Source organism: Onychomys torridus, chromosome 3 (assembly GCF_903995425.1).
Source record: "Onychomys torridus chromosome 3, mOncTor1.1, whole genome shotgun sequence".
Lineage (NCBI taxonomy): Eukaryota > Metazoa > Chordata > Mammalia > Rodentia > Cricetidae > Onychomys > Onychomys torridus.
In genome coordinates, this window is record NC_050445.1 from 45,639,192 (window position 1) to 45,645,191 (window position 6,000).

Below are 6,000 nucleotides of genomic sequence, written 5' to 3' on the forward strand. Positions count from 1 at the left end.
GTAAAAAAAGCAAATAAATACAAAGCCAGTATTGATGAAAGTTATATAGAAATTGGAGTCTTGAACTCTTGTAATGAGAATGCAAAATGGTTCTACAAAAAACAATATGAAACGCCCTCAGAAATTGGAAGTAGCCAGGTATGGTGGCTCACATTTGCAATCCCAGCAATCAGTCTGAGGCCGAATGGATTACAATGAGTTTGAGGTCAGCCTGGGCTGCTCAGTGAGTTCCAGGGCAGTCTAGACTATAGAGTGAGACATTTTCTCCAAAACTGAGAGAAGATTGATCCAGTCATCCTATTTCTAGATCATTAGGATCTCAAAGAAATATTGGTTCTTCCAAATTCAGTGAAACACTATCTACAGTAGTTAAAATTAGGGAATAATTTCAATGGACAATTACTCAGCCTTTAAAAATGTTCTGCAATGTTCAACTATATTAATGAACCTTGATGACATTTTGTTAAGTGAAAAAAGTAATTCATAAAAGACAAAAATTATGTAATTCCAACCATATGAGGTATCTAAAATAACTACATTCAAGCAAAGTACAGCACTGCTGTTGTCCTATGCTGGAGGAGGGAGTGGAAAACTAAATCTGGTAATCAATGAGTGCAGAACTTCATTGATGAAAGATAAATAATTTCTAGATCTTAGCTATACTACATTGACCCTGTAATTATCAATATAATATCATATAGCTAAAATTACATTAAGATCTAATTATCAAAATAAAATGAAAAGCGAGGCCCCAGAGGCAGAGTGATTTGGCTTTGTTGAGACTTGTAACAATGACAATGGATTACTTATAAGACTGATAATCAGAACCACACAAATTAAATGAGTAGCTGTATCAGTTTCCTAGGGGTATCACAGTAAACTGACATTTGGCAGCTTAAAACAACAGAAACATTTTTTTTTTCATTTTAAGAATCCAGGGCTAGAGAGATAGCTCAGCTGTTAAACGCTAGTTTCACAACCAAAAATATAAGAATCCAGAGGTCTTAAGGTATCTGCAGAATTGCATTCCCTCTGCAATCTTATTTTACTTTTGAGTTGTTAGGAATCAAGTTCAGGCATTTGTGGATCTAAGTGAGCCCTCCACACTTCTCTCAACCTCAGGCCTCCTGTGGAACCAATGTGGGACATCAAACTTTACCTCTTGGCACTCTCTGGTGGCTTTCAACATCTCTTTGTTTACTTGCTGTATTTCCTTGATGGCCTTCTTCTCTGTTCAAAGTGCACCCTTCTTTCCACATGTTTATGCCTTATAATGAGTGACACTTCTCATTTGATTTTGGGTCTACCTACCTAATCTAGAATGATTTCATATCTAAAGATTTATTACTTCTATTTGACATGAATAAATGTTTCCAAGCATGTATGCATGCATAGCACTACGTACCTGGTGTCTGAGGAGGCTAGGGAAAGTCATCAGATCCCTTGAACTGAAGTTACAGGCAGTAGTGAGCTCTATGTGGGTTCTGAGAACCAAACCCCAGTCTTCTGCAGGAGCAGCATATGTTCTTAACTGTTGAGTCCTGATAGCCCATCTTGATATCCAACTTCCTTTTGCTTATAAAGACCCTTTATCCAAAATAAGGTTACATTCATGATGTCTGAGTGCTAAAACATGTAATTACAACCTGCTGTAGTTCTATTAATGTATCTGAGCAGAAAATATTTTAGTTCTGAAGGGTCAAATAATGTGTTCAAGATACTGGAGTGGAGGAATTGCAACCATTCACAACATTCTCGGGTGGAAGCCTCTTCACAGACAGATGTAGAGGCATTGAAGGATGTTTACTGTGAATGCTCATCCAGGTCTCCAGCAGAAGCTGTGCTCTTTACCAGGTGGGAGTCCCTTGGGAAATGTAAATGCCCAGAACTGCTGGGGATTTTTAGAAATTGGCTTTCAAATGACTCTGATCCCTAGATTTGAAGTATTAGGGTCCTATGGTCAGAGTATCAGCCTTTAATAGATAGTTGAAGGCATTGACTGGCCTAATGACTTCATTAATGAAGTGGTGGACTCATCCTGTTTTCATTTTCCCATTCCTAGAATACAAAGCAGAAATAATTGCAGTCACTGGCAATATGCCTGTATATATTTTCTCTCTCCTGTGGTGAACATTCCTATTATTAAAATAGGAAATGCCAGTGAAATCCTAGAGAGTACCCCTGCATCCTGCATCTGCTTCTGTAGAAAGAGCCAAAACAGCACCATGTCCATGGCATGACTGATGCCATCAATGACAGGATAGGTGATGATTCTGACCATATTTCCTTCTTCCTATCATTGTGGAATATTTGTACACTGTATGAAAATGTATTGCTGTGATTGGTGTAATAAAAAGCTGACCAGCCAATAGCTAGGCAGCTGGTCTAGGTGGGACTTCTGGGCAGAGAGAACTCTGGGAAGAAGGTGGAGTCGCCAGCCAGAGTGGAAGAAGCAGCATGAGCTGTACAGAGAGATGAGGTGATGAGCCATGTGACAGAACGTAGATTAAATGGGTTAATTTAATTTATGGGAGCTAGTGGGACAGCTTAAGCTAAGGCCGAGCTTTCACAATCATAAGTCTCCATGTCATTATTTGGAAGCTGGCTAGTGGGACAGAGAAAGACTCGCAGCAACCTATGTCTTATGTTGATATAAATCCTACTCAGGTTTCAAAGGGAAGTTAGAGTATCAAGGGCCATTCAGATTATGGTGCTAACTTCAGTTACACTTACAGATGGGGCACCTTTATTAAAACAAGCCAACAATATCTCCACTACTTGACATATACCTGCTGATAATGAATGTTTCCAGTGTTTAAAATGTATCACAAATATTTAGCCTCCATGAGGCAGAGATACCAACCAGTTTTTATTACATTATCTCAGGTCTCTTTCAATTTCCCCGTTTCTTCTGATAATCCAGAGGGATTTTGATTGACTTCATATCCCACAGAATGTCCTGCTGGTCCATTATATTACATGCTATATTGGCTTTATTAATCCTGAAACAACAAGTACCCTTCAAGTCTTAGTAAGATGTCTGGATGCTAGAAAGTGGGAGATAAATATCATGAGAGTTCACAGCTTACTTCACAGGCTGGAGTGATTAAAACTGAGTTTTAGGCAGAAATCATGTAGATGTTTCACAGTGAGGAATGGCAAGCAGAGTAAAAACTTCTCCCCCAAAAGCAAAGGTAAATTGAAAACTACAGTGACCAAATATAAAACAAGATCACTGGGAATCCAATTTTTCAGAAATGAAGATTTTTATTTCCACTAGCAGGCAGAGGATTCTGACTGTTGTGGATGGTTGGGGACAAAGAAAATATGGAACAGTTTGTGGAAAGAGGACATTATAGATATTAGCTGGGCATATGCCGCCATACTCAGCTAAGACTGGATTCAAGCAAGGAAAAGGTGTCGTAGCCACACAAGCTTTCTTACCATTTGGGACACGTGGCTGAGCAGATGAAATAGTTTTGGCCATAATCTGTAGAAGATGGAGATGGTGAGCAGAGTTTCTCACAAATTCCAATAAGGACAATAGGATACAAGTGGAAGCCCTGCTTTCTGTTGCCCACAAACATTCTCATTTCTCTGGTCTTCTTTTGGGTCATGATAGAAACTCAATACCTAGTCATGATTCACTGAGTGACTGCACTACTCACAATGCCCATAAGAGACTGTGTGCTGTGTCAGATTATTTAATCATTACACTGGCTATGCATAGTGTCATTGCATATAATCTAGAAAAAGTGTATTGGTGTGTATATTGTAGATAAACAGATAGATGATACCTTAGATGGCATAGATATAGATTCATTGATGCTCTGTTAGGTCTGAAAGTTATAGGTAAATTGCAAAAAGCAAATAATTCAGAGTCTCATTGCATACTATGCTCTTTTCTCAGTTTTCATTTGTTTCTCAAATAGTAGCTATGGCTTCCTACAGCCCCTTAATGAAAATATGAAAATGAATTGCTTTGCAGAAGATTTGCATACTCTGTCCAGAGAAGGTCTGGTTTAGGGTTGGGCCTGCACATCTGCCGGCTATTACCTTCATCTACACATGAGGTGACCATGGAAAACAGAGACAAAGACTTTAGGAGAATCTTTTCATGAGACAGAGTGCCAGTCTCTATATCTGGTTCCTATATTTTTGTGGAATGGAAAGTGGTTGTTGGTATATATCTATAGGGATCTGTGACAGTGATTGACAGTGGATGAACTGGCTGCAGTTGTGGAAAGAAAGCCAGAAAATTGCGGGTAAGGAGTTGAGGAACAGGGGCTAGACATGCCCTATGTAAACGTATTTCAGAGGCCACGTAAGCAGAGGAAGCTGTGTTGTGATATAAAGCAATGTTGTTCACTAGTACTTGTTCTTTGGCCCATTTGCAAAGTCAGTCTGCCAGTATAGATGGAACTTGTTCATGGGATGAACAGAGAATTTGAGTTTTTCTTCACAATGATTGACTTTGCTCCAGTCACAGTTGGGTAACCCTCTACCCACAACACAGGGCAGTAATAAACCACATGATGATACTGTTTCCCATGGAAACTAGCATGTAATCTGGTGGCTGATTTTATTAAATCTTTTCCATTATAGCTTGGATAAAAATTTTTACTCATAAAATATTTAATATGCACTGATTTATCTTATCAGCTTACAGTATCTCTGTTCACATGGTAACCTACAGAAAGCCTTGTTAGTTATGATTGTGTCTCCTGTTGCATTGCCTTTGACAAAGAACTCATCCTACAGAGACAAAAGTGAGACACTAGGCTTCTTGCACAGAATTACTAATCTTACTCTGCTTGCGTATCTCAGAAATATGAGTCTTGACAAAAGGAAGTAAAATAGTCCACTAGAGAGCCAATTTTGCACAACCTAGATGTCAACACCCCAGAACTGGAGTTCTGTCTTACAGGAGGCTGTGTATGGCTGAAACCATGGCTCAATACATAGTGCACAATGGGCAAAGCTCTCTACTTCATGTTGTTTTCTAGCCTTCTTCAGAACACAGACCTATGTCTTGGTTGTGATAAAAACACCCTGACAAAAGAAAGATAAGGTATCTTAGTTAGGGTTTCTATTGCTGTGAAAAGACATCATGACCATGGCAACTCTTATAAAGGAAAACAATTAATTAGGGTGGCTCAATTACAGTGCAGAGGTTCAGTTCATTATCATCATGGCAACATGGTGTTGGAGCAGGAGCTGAGAGTTAACACATTTTGACTTGCAGACAATAGGAAGTGGTCTGACTCACTGGGCATGGCTTGAGCATATATGAGATCTCAAAGCCTGCCTCCACAGTGGCATACTTTCTCCAACAACATCAAGTCTACTCCAACAAGGCCATAACTCCCAATCATGCTATTCTCTTTGGAAACAATCATTTTCTTTCAAACCACCACATAAGGGAAAGGGATTTATTTTAGCTCACAGTTTGAACTTTTTTTTTTTTTTAGAATTAAATTCTTTATGTTTATGCTGTTTATCTATCTATCTATCTATCTATCTATCTATCTATTTTTCATTTTTCTTTAAGAAATTTTCTACTCACTTTACACACTATCCACAGATCCTCCTCCTCCCTCCTCCCACTCCCCAGCCCTCTTTCCCAAGCCACCCCACATCCCCACATCTCCCCAACCAAGATCTCCCATGGGGAGTCAGCAGAGCCCAGCACACTGAGCCTAGGCAGGTCCAAGCCCCTCCCCACTGCACCAAGGCTGTGCAAGGTGTCACACCTCAGGCACCAGATTCCCAGAAGCCTGCCCATAGACCAGGGACAGATTCTGATGCCCCTGCCTGGGTGCCCCCCAAACAGTTCGAGCCAAACAACCATCTTTCATATTCAGAAGGCCTATTCCAGTCCCATAGGGGCTCCACAGCCACCAGTCCACAGTTTATGGGCTTCTACTAGTGTGGTTGGTCTACTACTAGAGATGTCTGCACATTCTCCCATCATGATCTTGACGTCCCACACCTGCAGTA